General features: G+C 44.3%; 1 protein-coding gene across 1 annotated transcript in view; it reads right to left on the bottom strand.

Annotated features, from left to right (window-relative positions):
- PAK2 (p21 (RAC1) activated kinase 2) overlaps positions 1–12,982 on the bottom strand; it is a 42,449-nt gene that overhangs the window by 28,923 nt on the left and 544 nt on the right. The window lies entirely within an intron of this gene.

Here is a 12,982-nt window from a genome sequence, read left to right as displayed (position 1 = left end):
ACTTGGCAAAATCTGACTGGATGGCACACAGAATAAACCCAGCTAAATTCTTTCCAATTTGTCTTTTTCCAACCCATTAATTTCCTTAGGATTTTTGCTGAGTCACACAAACAGAAGGAAAACATAGCATGAACAACTGTTAATTGCCAAATGATAAAGAGATTTAGGGGGAAAAAGAAGATAAAAATCACAGTTGAGTGGAAGGAATAAAAAAAAGAAGAGAGGAAACTATCCCTAGCACAGAAGAAAGAATAGCCAAAACTGTAATAAATGTGCATACCATGAACTGAGTTACAAAAGACAAATGTGTATTGAGGGGTATTTGAAAGGATTCCTAAGGTTTCCTAAAGGAAAATATTCTTCAAACCCATTGCCAAAGTCCATTACAACCTGAAGCAATTGACTCCTTAAGGCACTGAGCAGATGTGCAAAGTCTTGCACCAAAAATGAGCGACAGGGCTGCGAAGATGTCATTTTTGAAATCAAAAAGGAATCTCAGTCTTTTGAGGAGGATCACGACTGAAAAAAATAAACAGGGAAAATCTGAGTTGGCCCAGATGTGCAAGAGTCCTGGTAAAAACCAGTAAGTTATTAGCTATAGCAAATTTAAGCAAATTAACGATATTTGGCTCACTGAATACTGGGGCCACCTGTAAGCAATTCATCTTCACTTTGCCCCTTTAACCCTGCAGAGCACTCAACGCCCACCCGAGTCATCACTTCTGCTTCATGAAATAAATGTGGCTTCACTGAACTGTGGTGGCATTTCACCACCAGCAAACCAGGAACCTCTTCTCTGCTTTATTGCCTCTGAAAGACCTCAAACACCACAGGTGACAGCACCAGATGCGCCTCAGAAGTGACTTCCCGACTGCCCCGATTTCCCATTTCCCCTAAATTTTGGCAGGAAAACTCAACTTTGGAAGGCAGCTGATGAGAGCAGCACACAGAAACAAGCCAGAGGGATGTGCTGATGGACACAAACGCCCATTCCCACCTTTCTCTGAGGCAGCCCTTGCAGGAACTCAGAGGTCCAAGGAGCGTGGTGGAGGAGGAATGAAATCAAGAGGGATCCAAGGGATCCATTCCCACCCTCTGCCGCAGGGCTGGGGAGTTGCCGCCTACCCACCAAATTCAGGCCACGCTCCTTTTATCCAGCCCGCAGCCAGAGTTTTCCTTCAAGGAACCGTTGTGCAAAGATGCATAATGATAACACGTGCTCCAAGGTGTTTGAACCAGCCTGTTCAGCAATGAACAAGGAAATTATCCTTCTTCTGCCTGCTGAAAATCCTGAGTCAACTAAAGGCAGACAAGGCAGCCGGCGGCGGGCACAGCACATGCAAATCCGTGAGTGAGTCGGGGTGTTTGTGCTTACTCATATTTCACCACCTAGCAGACACTTTTCAGCCTTTATTTTTATAGCTGAGGTTTTCTAAAGATCAAAGGAGAATAGGGAAAAGGGCAAGTACGGAAAGTTTACAAGAAAATTATATAAAAAAAAAAAAATAAAAGGTTTGCATCTCATTGTTGAGATTCTCTCTTAATTAAAGCTGACATTTACAGGCAGGGAGGGACCACACATTCCAGAGCAAAAGTTATTTGACTAAAGGCTGCCCTACATGAGGCACCTGTACAGCTTGGTGCATTTCTGTGTTAATAAGAGCATGCCCAGCTCTTTAACCTGAAGATTCACCATACAACAGAGCTCTAAAAACCTCAGGCTGCTGGCAAAGTGCAGAAGGGTCACCAGTAACACCAAGTCAGAATGAAAGTGCTTTTTTAAGCTTTTCTTTTAACCTCCAGAAATATTGTTGGGCAATGGTAAGACAAAGCCATTGCTTCCCCATCCAGATTAGAGGAAACTGGAAAAAGAAGAGGTAACATGAAGTGTTTATGAGGGTGGCAAAACCAGAAGGAATCCAAGGTTAAGGGATCCGGCACTCCCACATCGCACTGGAAGAGCTGTCAAATGTCAGCTAAGGCAAAAAGGAATAATAAGGGAGAAGCAAAGGGGAAAGATGAAACATGTCCCTCCAGAAGAGCTCTCTTTTTCACAGGCACTCAGAATAGAGCTCTTTGTTTCTCTCTAGTGGCTGCACAAGGCCTGCTCCAACCACAGTAACCAGTGGATAGTGGGAACTTCAGCTGGGCAGAGCAGTCCTGGGGCCAAACCTTGATTCTTCTTAGAGGAATGCAAACCTGACACAAAATGCCACAGGGGGAAATCCCAAGGGACACCAGTACAGCTGCTGACCACATAGCCACAGCCCCTGGGAAAGGTTCACCAGTTTGCTGAAACCCCTGCACGACGCAAGCTCAAGATGCTTCCTTTCTCATACCCACACTGGACACAAATCCGACAGAGAGAGAGCAAAGAAATCAAATGCAGGAGCTGGAAATACCAAAAGCACTTGAGCATGGCAAAAACAAACCCACTCCAGAGATGGCTCTGGTGGACACAGCTCATTTCCCATGCGTATTCCAGCAGCACCACACAGAAACTACAGACCAATTCTCCTGGGAGAGCTTTATTCCATTTGTATCACAACAGACTACACTGGCTTCTTCACACACGGAAACTTCTACAGGACTTGGGTTCCCTGCAGCATCCCACTTCTGCACCGGGAAAGTCACTGCTGATAGCTGGGAAAGCTGTTTGTGGAAGGGACCAGAAAGCTCAGCTCATTCTATCCCCCACCATGGGGAGGGACACCTTCTACTATCCCAGGCTGCTCCAAGCCCTTGAACACTGGCCTCCAACCTGGCCTTGAACACTGCCAGGGATCCAGGAAGCCACAGGGATCCAGCAGCCACAGCTTCTCTGGGCACCCTGTGCCAGGGCCTCAGCACCTTCCCAAGGCAGAACTTTTCCCAATATCCCATATAAATCTTTCCTCTTTTATTCTAAAACCATTCCCCGCTGTACTGTGTAAAAAGTCTCTCCCTCCTTTTCGTAATCCCCCTCTAAGCACTGGAAGGTCTTCCCTGGAGCCTTCTCCAGGCTGCAGACCCCCAGCTCTCCCAGCCTGTGTCCAGAGTAGAGAAGCTCCAGCCCTCAGAGCATCTCCGCAGTCTCCTCTGGACTTACTTTAACAAGTCCACGTTTCTTCTGCTGAGGACTCTAGAGCTGGATGCAATATTCCCAGTGGGATCTTTTCATTAAATGAGAATGCAGCACGGGAGGGATCACTCCAATATTTCCCTGCCAACAGCAGCTCAGGATGAAATCAGATCTTAGTAAAATACTCTCAGAGCTTGGTGGTGAAATCTTGCTCGCACTTCTGCCAGTGTTTGCATGAGCGTTTCAGGACTGCCACATTCTTCCTTACACTGGTGAGGTTTTACAGATTTTATACAAGCCCTCATTTTGATTTTTCCTGGAATGTTTAGGTCTATTAGGAGAGGTGAAGTACCTAGATGAGGTATACAACTAACTCTGCAGCCAGTGCAGAGCACCCCAGGCAACCCCTTCCCCATTATTTCAAGACAAAATAAACAGTACAAAAAGTACAAAGCACAGCTGCCACAAATTCAAATTATCCTGAATACTCAGATGCAAATCTGAACATTAGACCTGGATTCCTCAACAGAAAAACTAAATACTGCAATGATGCTTTCCTTAAAAAAGGGGGAAAATGAGCAAGGCAGAGGTGCTCTGGAAATCACGCGCTGCAGTTCACACCCTGTACTCCTGTTGTGACACTGCCAGAGTTTTCCTTGTGTGGTCTTACAGATTTTTTACTTTAAAATTACTTGCACGCATACAAGCAACACATTCACTACAGCTTACAGCTCTAACTGTACTTACTTACAGCTTAATGCAGCAAATTCCCTGAAATTTGGGGTAATGTCCTTCTGTGCCTTTCAGGGAGCCAGAGCACTCATTTGGACACTGGAAAGAACCATGTCCACTTAAAATGCTGGCTGCCAGAATGAGTTTTTAAACTAACTTTCTGATTTTTCTTTTTTAAGTCATTCCTTGTAAAACTACCTCTTCTCACTCTTTTTGCCTGTAAACAGGTTTTTATCTGAAGTGCCAAAGAAAACAAATCCAAACCAACTAGAACTGGTACACAGGCTACACATCAAAATATATTAAACAGCCAGAAGAAGCCTGAAACTATATCATAATTCAAAATATATAAATAATTCTTATGCTCATATGGAAATTGATTTTTGCCAAGCCTACACGACAAGTAGAGGAGCCAGTAAGGGAAAATATGAAAAGCCCAAACATTTGTGTTAATATGACTACCCCATACACTACTTACAATTTGCAAATCAAATGCATGATAAAAATGCCCTAAACACAGATATTTAAATAAATGTACAATGCTTCAAACACCAATTGTGAATGGTTAAACAAATTGAATATTCAAAGTGATTTAATATATCCCACCAATATTAGTACACTTTGAGGGAGTTACTATCCATGGCTGTTTATATAGGATACAGTAGCACCACAGCCAAAAAAATTGATTTTACAGCTCAAGAACAAAATACTTTTTAAAAAATAAAAATACAAAATGAAAAACACAGTTATCAACTGAATAGATAGAAGGCCTGTGAAAACTACAACCAGGCAGCATAACCAGCACCCTGGGAATCTGAAGCGCTTCCAAAGGAAGCTGTCCAGTTAAAATAATATTGAAACAGTTGACAAAACATAATATTGCACTTAGAAAGCTGCAAAAGACTGAAAAAAATCTACTTATATTGTTGTACAAAGTCTGAGTTTAACACATAAGCATAGGTAACTGTGCCTGTTCATTAAACAATAAATGGCATTCCATAGGCAGAACTAGATTTCAGTGAAATATGACAGAGCAGGAGTAAAGCTCCAGAAAACACATTTTCACGAGGCTCAGGCATTTACACACCAAAAGAATGCAGCTCTCAGACCTTGCTCTAGCTTATTATCTTGCCCCAATAACAGCTGTGCAATTCTAAAGCAGATGAAGATGTTTGTGAGAGTGAGACTGAACTCAGATAAAACAAACCTCCAAGACCAAGGTCTGACAGGCACAGAACACAAACTCAGTGAGGTGACAACACGGAGGTGTCTGTCCATGGTGTCCTCACACACAGACACCACCCCAATTCAAAATTAGAGCTATTTATTTCAATAGAAATAGAGAGACAGCAGTTACGTCAGGGGTCTAATTCCACTGCAAGGGATGCATGATGATAATTATGGAAAAACATCACACATCACAGCACTGCCTTCACCTCCAGCCCCACTGAGCCCTGGTCACAGGAGGGTGAAGGGAGGCAGCACTAATACTCCATTCCCTCAGCCAGAAGAACACAAACCCAAGCAAATCCTGGGCCACATCCCAGCTCCAAAAACCCATTTAACAGAGTCCTGCCACTAAGCTGGTAGCCACCACAACAACACTGCAGTCACCACATGGGGCAACTCACATCACTCAGCACAACAATTTGATGCCTTCCAAATCTTCCTCCTTTTAATTCACAATACCAGTAGCTGCTATCAGCAAGGGTGAACATAGAAACAAGGGCATAAAACATTTTTGCTGGAACAAGTGAGCAAGGAATGCTTACACTTTCTGTGTTTATGAAAATCCAAACGCATATATTTTTTAATTTTAAAAAAATTATTCCCTTCATAAATTTTATTGAACTAGGGAAGAAGGCCATACCTTTAGAAATGGTCAGCTTTCCTAGAGTGTGTCATCTAAAGGAAAATTTTCTCAGGTCCTTTCAATTGTTAAGAAAACAGGAAGCAAATTTCAGTAAGCCATTTCAATAGAGTAAAACAAGAGATCAAGATCTCTATTAAACTTGGCAGCAAAGACAGAGCCCACAGAGTATCCGTCTGAGCAGCCCCTTGCCACCAGCCTGTCCCACTCTGCTGCTGGGGCATGGTTCATCATCCACTGTCAACCAGCTGTGGCTGCCCCATCCCTCTGGAAGTGTCCAAGGCCAGGGTGGACAGGGCTGGGAGCAGCCTGGGACAGTGGGAGGTGTCCCTGGACGTGGGACTGGATGGGCTGTAAGGTCCCTTCCAACCCAAACCATCCTGGGATTCTACAACAAGGTATGTGTGAGAGCAGAGGCAGCAAATGAGAAACCAAAAGAAAACACTGATGGCATCCTCATCTCATTTAGGAAATGAAAAACATGACCAAGAGAAAGGGACAATAAAGACCCCAAGCGCTGAGGATTATTGACAAGTTATTTGACAAAACCCTTCAGGGTTGGGCAGCAAAAGCTGCTTCAGTAGTGCAGGATCCATGGTCACTCTTGTTAAGCAGAGCAGCAAGGAATGAAAGTCACATCTACTTCAAATCTTGACCAAGATCCTCGAAACAAAGATTTCTCCAGTGCAGATGTGTTTATATTTAGAAAGCTGCATCTCACTCTGGTCCAGGGGCTTAGGAAGTGCTGAGGAATTGAAGTGCATCCACCAGTCTCTCAGCCAAGCACGAGCAGGCACAAAGGTGCTGCCAAAGACTTACAGCCAAAGATCTTCAATCCCAGAGCAAGAAAGATCTCCAATGAGCCCTGCCCAAAGTGTTACAAGATAAAGCTCAGTGCCAACCACGTGTCTGACAAGTATCTCCTAGCAGCAACAAGGGAATGAAAAAAAAGTCATTTAAATCCTGATGGTGTTCGTAAAAATTTTCTTTTGCAGGAGTAACAGTCATCACCACCACAAATTAAACCCAATTAAAAATCATTTCATCTCAGTATTTTCACTTATCCTTCATTCTTTCAGTTTATTCCCTAACCTTTCATTCTAATTCTTTTAAGACACTAAAACTTTATTATACGAGATGTTCCAAGCTGCAGACAGATTGATGTGGATGTATAGGTTGACTAGAAGTCTTAACTTCTTCCACAGCAAAACTCCATCCAGGTTTACCAAGACTGAGTACATTTCCTTGTGCTGCAAAAAGACTTTCCAGCATGCACACAACAAGCCAAGGAGAATGAGAATTATGCCTCTCAGAAGTAAAATATTTTACAATGGAATAATTATTAATGAACAAGGAAATAAAAGATATCACAACGACACATTAAAACACACAGCTCTGCTTGCAAAGAAACCACCCAAACCAGCTCTACTGAACTATCCTGAATTTGTATTTTTTATTTCCAGCAGCTACCTGGGAAAACAATCTACATCTAAAAATCTCAACACCAATTCCCTCTAAAAATATATACATAAAAACATAAAATCCCTGTAAATAGGCCCAAAGGGCTGAAAAGAACAAGCAGTGCTCACAAAAGCAGTGAGTCCTCAACCAACACATACTTTGGTTACTGCAAAATAGCCTCATCCCAAAAATCAGGAGGAGGTACTTCCCTGAACTTCCTGGCTGCAGCAATCAAGGCTCTCTTTACCACAAAGAATTACTTCCTAAGCTTGGGCACTGGTATCAAAGAGCCTTAGCACGTTGGCATCAGATTAAAATTAACTGTTCTTGCTGCTCAAGAGCTTTGAAAATCCCCGACTTCACTCTTCTCTTTGCTTTTTCCACTAAAGGGGTAGAAGCAGAAAATATTTCACACTTGGTGATAATGCCCCAGCTCTGACAAATCAAAGATTTCACATAATTTATTTTCATAGTAGTGACAGCTAGCACTTCACACATGGAAAATAAAAGGCTGTTTCAAAGCCAAAAATCATTTAACAACATTAGGGACCTATTTGCTATGCCACAGAAAACGATGGCGGTATTTTGTGAGATCCTGTTCATTTTTGTGTGCTTGATCTGAAGCAGCACTCCCAAAAGCTCAGCAAACACGTGAAAAAGGCAGGGGCAGAAATCCAGACACTCCCAGGCTGTTACAGAGCATTAGTGTCAGATCCCTCAGAACGTTCCCAAGCCAAGTTTAACATCAGGGATTCCTTTTCCAGCAGTCAATTCCCTGTCGTGGATCCCCTCAGAGGGACTTTGGGATGACTGGAATAACTGGTTTGGGGCCAGGGGAGGGAAAAATCCAAACTGTGGCTGGTGCCACCTGCCCAGGTGGCCCCAAGTAACAAATTCATGGTCACGTATTTTTGTCGTCTCAATTAATGCCAGCAGGTGGATTTAATGTCCTGGTAAAATTTCAAGCACTCAGCTTATTTAACACAAATATAAAATACCAAACTTGCCTTTTAAGTAATGGTTTTGAATTTTAAAAGTTGCTCCCTTTCAAACATTAAGATATTTTTATTTTATTATTTTGATTATTTTGTTTGGTTTCATTTCGTTATTTTGGTTATTTTTCATGGTAAAGCAGATCATTCACAAGCTGAAGCCCCTGCCAATGAGCTATTTCCACAAGAATCTGCCCAGCCAGGTTCTGCCTGGAGCCCAAATCCCCAGATCCCTTTAAACAGCCTTTTGCTGCAGACAGGCTTAGGGGAAAGATACTGTCATTCTTCCAGGTTCTCACTTTACTGGAGACCTTTTCAAAAGGAAATGGGTTAAATATTCAAAGGTGACTTTTAAAAGCATCTTCCAGAAGCAGTTTTTTCTTGCTCTTGTCCAGGAGATACCTCTGCTAGCTAAAGCAGTTCTAAAATGACTGTAAATGAAAAACTAATGCAACGTAGAGTAGAAAACATCCCATTTCTAAAATAAACCCCACACTATCAGATAACTTTAATTTTACTCGTTAAAGAAGCTGTGGGAAAGCTGACATTGGGTACACACTGAGTCAAACACCCAGCACCTAAAACAGGAAGCAGAAAACTTTAGGAGGAAAAAAAAAGTAGAAGTTGAACTGGAAAAACTTTTCAGTGTATTTCCATTCCTTACTACACCTGCCAGCTGCCCTCACTCTGATTCACATGATTTTAAATCCCTCTCTTATCACTGAGCACCACTTAAATCACACTCACCACTGCCCCAATATGTTGGCTCCTTCCCACAGCTGCTTCTGGGTTAAATCAAACTACAGAATTAAAAATAATTAAACCTGTCTTATCAAAGTAACTCCTTTCAAGATGTAAAACAACTTTTGCTAATTAGCTGAGAGAACTAAGATGCAAATATCACTCAGCTTTGGGCTACACCAACACCCGTGCTGGGCTCAGATCTTTTGGGAAACAATGATCCATCAAGTATACAAAGCCCCCAGTATTTCCATGAGTATTAAAAATACTGTATTTCCCTAGTAAAATGTATTCATTCAAACAATTTTAAGCACCAATACATCATTAGAGACTGAAGTGAAGACTTTTTTAAAGCATTTCAAATTCACAAATAGAAATTAGATATATCCATCTGAGAACTTCAAAATCCACTTGTTTTGCCCCAAGCGAAAGAGCTGTCTCACCAATTTTTGGAGCATTTCTATGTACTGTAACCTTTAGAGAGCATGAGGAATTCCTATTATGAATTCACAGTGTATCTAATCAAAATTTATCTCAACAGAAAACCCAAAACTCAGTTTTAAGTCATCTTGTTAACACTTACATCCCTGCCTGCCAGGTGAGACATTTTCAGAGCCTGGTTAATCCCCATTTCCAGCTGAGAAAACAGAAAGAAGCTGAGAAAACATCAAGAATGATCCACTTAAAAAAAAAAAACCAGCAAGTCAGATAGAGAACTAGGACCAAAACCCGCATTTCCAGCTCTCAGTGGCAGACACTACCCACTACATCAGTTAAAATACAAACACTGAAGTGTGTATTTTCCCTTTAAAGGAAACAACTTTAACAGCTTTAGGTAAAATTATGCTCTGAGTTCTCACAAACTCTGAATAGTGAAATAAGGCTTGAACTAAGCTCCATTTGCACTTCACACCCAGTGGGTCACTAGGAGATTTCTTCTCACCTGAAAGCCTCTACTACCTCTTACCACCTGCATTTAAATGCAAATAAGAGCTTTCAAAAGTCTTATCAAGCTCAAGACACAGGAAAGCACAGCCCGATAAGAATCCTGAGGCCTCCAGGGAACACTGCAGAGTTTCCTTGCTAAAATGAACCAGTGCCCTGCCCAAGGGCTTCGTGTCCTTTGCCCCCAGGTGAGTACTCTGGACTCCTCTTCTCCCCACCTCCTCCTGAGAGCTGGCAGGAGATGCTGCCTCCTCCATGGTGCCTTCCTGGTCAAACTGCCCTTGCCAAGAGGCAGAACCAATCCAGCTCGGCATTAATTGGACTTTTATCTTTCCTTGGAGCCAGCCTGGCAGCTCAGCCTGGCACCCAGCTGAATGGTTATCCCTGGGAGGGCAAGTGGCAACCAGGATCAAGGCACCTGCAAAGGTTCAGTCCCTGGCACTGCCAGGGCTGGCAGAAAACCTCTGAGAGCACACCGTGCCCTCCAAGCCCAGGGCCAGACAGTCACCTTTTGTTCAGAGAAAAAGGAGACTCAGGGGTGACCTTATCACTCTCTACAGCTCCTGAAAGGTGCCTGTGCTCAGGTGGGGTTGGGCTCTTTCTCCAGGCAGCACTGACAGAACCAGAGGACACAGCCTCAAGCTGTGCCAAGGGAAATTTAGGGTGTTAGGAAGACGTTTTTTACAGAAAGAGTGATAAAGTTCTGGAATGGCTGCCCAGGGAGGTGGTGGAGTCACCATCCCTGGGTGTGTTTAACAAAGCCTGGATGAGGCACTGGATGCCAGGGTTTAGTTGAGGTGTTGGGGCTGGGTTGGATGACGATCTTTAAGGTCTCTTCCAACCTGGTGATTCTGTGAATTCAGATTTAGGAGGGAGGTGTCTGCATGGAAACTGAAAACGGACCACGGCACAGCCTTGCTGAATCAATCCCAGCCCTGAGGAGTGCCTTGACTTTGATCATGCTTCCAGGAAAAGAAGGGAAAGCTCCACAAGCACCTTACTTCTGCCTCTTGCCAGCTGCCAGCAGTGGCCAGCAACCCACAGCAGGTGCCTGGCTGCTCACATCCCCTCCTTCCCCTGGCTCTCCCCAGCACCAGGCTCTGCTCCCACCTCCCCAGGGATGCCTGGGACACTCAGCTCCCTCCAAAGCTGTGTGCCAGTGTGGGAGGCAGGACTGGGAGCTCTGCTGGTGCTGTCCCTGGGCCGGGCCATCCCGAGCAGCCTGTGTGACTCTCGGGCTTGTTTGCAGAACAAAGAGCTGCTTCACAGGCACCCAGGAACTGTGTGTGTTGTGAGCAACGAGAGAACGCTGGCACAAACCTCAGAGCACAGAAACCTCCTCATGCACAAAACAGATAAAAGGAGGGAAAACCCAAACAAAACCAACCCAAGACAGATGTGAGGGCTCTGAAGCAGAAGAATCTCACTAATAACACACAGACCTACACTGGGGTCCCTACAGCTTTTCTTGTCACAAGAACAAAACCTGCAGCATCGACCAATACCCTTAATTATGAAGTTATTTTGAAACCAAAGGCGCTTGAATAATTTCCCCCTTTAAACACAACCAAAATGTTGACCAAATCAACCCAAGCACCCTTGGGATTTTAAAAGGGTATTAATTTAAAACGTGCCCAAGATTGGAGGTGCCTTAAGTGGCTGAAGCATCCACCCACCTAGGCCAGCATCCAGCCCAGAGAGGGAGCACAAGCAGGTAGGTGCCTGCAGGAATAAACTCACACTGTTGGTCAAAGGTCCAAGCTGTAATCCAGCACAAATTTCATCCCAGTAAATCTGCCTCTGACAAGAGGCTGCCCAGCAGGACACAAGCCTCAGATGCACTGAATAAGCTGCATGGTGATAAAAAGTGCAAAATACACAGAGCCAAAATTCCACAGTTAACAGCATGGTATTTTTGTTTTAACAACCACCTCTGTATAAAGACCAGCCAAATTCCATATGCAACCTAGCACAGAAAATCAAAGTTACTCTCCCTCCAGCATTTCTGTTCTGCCCTCCAGAACTGCAATATCCAACCAGTGAACTTTAGAGTGAGGCTTTTTCCTGCCTCTAAAATACATTATCCAGAGCATTTTGTTTAAAGTGCTTTTACTATCTCAAAGATTCTACTCAAAAGCTTGTAAAACAACGACTTTGCATTTTTGTATTTCTACTTTCCCTCTATTTTATTTCAGTCTGTAATGACCAGCCAGCTCCCTGGTAACATATGCTTTAACCAGCCTCCACAATATCCCTGTAAATTTAATTACTATTGTCTCTAAAACGAACAAACTGAAGCACAAAGTAGCTAATCCCTGTTTTTTTAAGGAAATACCACCTCAGGACTCACATTATGAGGACACTCCAACTGCAAAGCAAATCCCAGACTCTCTAGAGCGGGCATTGCTTTTTGAAGTACAAAAAAAAAAAAAAAAAAAAAAGGCAAAACCTGAGAAAAGCAGAAACAATAAAAACTTCACAATATACCACACCTAACACTGCTGTTACTGCAGGACCTCTAGAGCAATGTTTATATTACATATCCAGACAGCGCTGGCCGTAGGGCAGCTCGTGAACCGGTTTATTTTGGCTACAGCAAAGCACAGCCTTGCTCCTCGAAAGCAGCTGATGAACTCTCTGCTCCCAAAGCAGCCTTTGGGCACCTGCCACATGGACCAGGCTACACCCAACTTCACTCTCCTCGCTCCCCACTGCTGTTAACCTACTGAAAGTACATTTAGATCAGATATTAGCAAGAAATTGTTCCCTGTGAGGGCGCTGGCACAGCTGCCCAGAGCAGCTGTGGATGCCCCATCCCTGGGGTTGGACAGGGCTTGGAGCAGCCTGGGACAGCGGAAGGTGTCCCTGCCCATGGCAGGGGTGGGACTGGATGGGCTGTAAGGTCCCGTCCAACACCAACCATGTTTCATTTCTGTGATTCTAACCCACCCTGCTCGGCTTTCACGGGCTAATCACAAAAAGCGGCCAGGGACACCGAGCAGTAAGGCGCGGCGGGTGCGGAGCCCAGGCAGCAGCAGCAGCAGCAGCAGCAGCCCTTTCCGCAGGGACGGACGGACGGACGGACGGGCGCGGGCCGCCAGCCCCGGGGCGCGGGCTCTGACAGCCGGGCCCGGAGCGCGGCCGTCCCGCAGCAGCTCCCGCGGGCGCCGCCGCAGCCGC

The sequence above is a fragment of the Pyrgilauda ruficollis genome, unplaced genomic scaffold (assembly GCF_017590135.1).
Source record: "Pyrgilauda ruficollis isolate IOZ18807 unplaced genomic scaffold, ASM1759013v1 scaffold79, whole genome shotgun sequence".
In the NCBI taxonomy this organism is placed as follows: domain Eukaryota; kingdom Metazoa; phylum Chordata; class Aves; order Passeriformes; family Passeridae; genus Pyrgilauda; species Pyrgilauda ruficollis.
This window is presented reverse-complemented; position numbering and strand designations above follow the sequence as displayed.